Source organism: Pseudophryne corroboree, chromosome 4, assembly GCF_028390025.1.
Source record: "Pseudophryne corroboree isolate aPseCor3 chromosome 4, aPseCor3.hap2, whole genome shotgun sequence".
Lineage (NCBI taxonomy): Eukaryota > Metazoa > Chordata > Amphibia > Anura > Myobatrachidae > Pseudophryne > Pseudophryne corroboree.
The window spans coordinates 732,027,872-732,029,498 of NC_086447.1; the positions used below are offsets into that span (position 1 = coordinate 732,027,872).

The 1,627-nt window shown below is 44.7% G+C and overlaps 1 pseudogene; it reads right to left on the bottom strand.

The window, feature by feature from the left end:
* Nucleotides 1-535: 535 nt before the first annotated feature.
* Nucleotides 536-655, bottom strand: LOC134912945 (5S ribosomal RNA; annotated as a pseudogene).
* Between the last annotated feature and the right edge of the window lie 972 nt (nt 656-1,627).

The following is a 1,627-nucleotide window of genomic DNA, read 5'->3' on the forward strand; positions in this document are numbered from 1 at the left end:
CGCTCCGCTGGGTGTCGCTGATAAAAAGGTGTCAAACAATAGCCGTAAACTGTCCCGTATGGACAGATCCCTGAAGCAATAACGATCATTAAGGCACTGTAGGCATTAAATGGACCACTAGGTCTAACTCAATCCTATATCAGAAATGACAGCGGCAGTTAATGGCACAAATGGTGGTGGATGACATTGGAAAGTGTCAATGGACAATATTCAGGTGCCCAGCAGAGCAAAAACTAAACAGCGGCAGAAGAACAGGAAAATGAAGGAAAATCCCATAGGGGCAAAGATGTGGCAGGACGCTATCAGCATCCCTGTGGATAGAGCACCTAAGTGAAATATAAAATGAAAGAAAAGAAATAGAATTAAGGTAGAGCCCACTTCGTGCAGATATTGGATGGATCGAAGGTAGTGCATTAAACGGAAGGGTAAATGATGCCAAGGGATAGTGGGGGGGGAGCACAAGAACGCAGAATAAACAGAGATAAAAAAAAGGATGTCCATGCTATAGTCCGAGGCCATGAGTGGTCAAGTGATAAAAGTACAGCACCCAGTATTCCCAGACCGTCTCCAGAACTGGTACTGACTGGGCCCAACACTGCTTAGTTTCCAAGATCGGACGGAATTGGACGTCGTCCAGTGTGGTATGGCTGTAGAAAACACTAGAATTCCACATCAAGAGCCGGCAAATGCCTATCCGTAACAGGGCAATGCTGGTGGTGATGGCAGAAAGGTGCCATAGCAGCAAAGTCACTCCCACAACCCATGAGGAATGCAAGATAAGTAATCGCATCAATACATCATGCACAAACACTGACACACGGCGGTGTCAAGGGGCTCAAGCAAAAAACTTAGTAGGTGAAAATGCATAATACTGGACACACGGCGGTGTCCATAGAAATGAAACCAACAAAAGCAAGAGCTGGATCGCTTCACAAGAAACAACCCAACCTAAAGTCTTCATTAAGACCATTGGGAGTCAAAGTGTGTAGTCTGTGAATCCACTGGAGTTCTCTTTGTAGTAACAGCCTGTCTCGGTCACCTCCCCGCTAGAGTGGTGATATCTGGTCTATAATGCAACATTTAAGTTGATTGACCGTATGCTGTGCCTCTTTGAAGTATCTTGCAACTGGTAAGTTCGTGAAGTCTCTCGTGGAATCTGTGGATGCAAGACATTTCTTAACAGAGGAGCGATGTTGGCTGAGTCGTTCTTTAAGCATTCTGCTGGTCTTGCCAACATACAGTCGATTGCATGGACATTTGAGAACATAGACAACAAAGCGGCTGTTGCAATCCAAACTCTGTTTAATTGAATACTCCTTATTGTCAGATGGATTGATGAAGCGGTTGCCCAATATCAGGAATGAACAGTTGGAGCATCCCGTGCATCTATAAACCCCAGGTTTTTTCGTAAGCCAATTAGACGTTCTATTAGTCTTTCTTTGAGAAAAATCAGTCTTGACTAGAAGGTCCTTCAAATTAGGACCCCGTCTGTAGGCAAATCTGGGAATCAAGGAAAGGTCTTTGGTGAGCACTGGATCACTCGCAATCAAGTGCCAGTGTTCCCGAATTTTGTTGCGGATAAAGCCAGAGGCTGTGGTGAACATACTGATGAAATTTAACCTGTCTT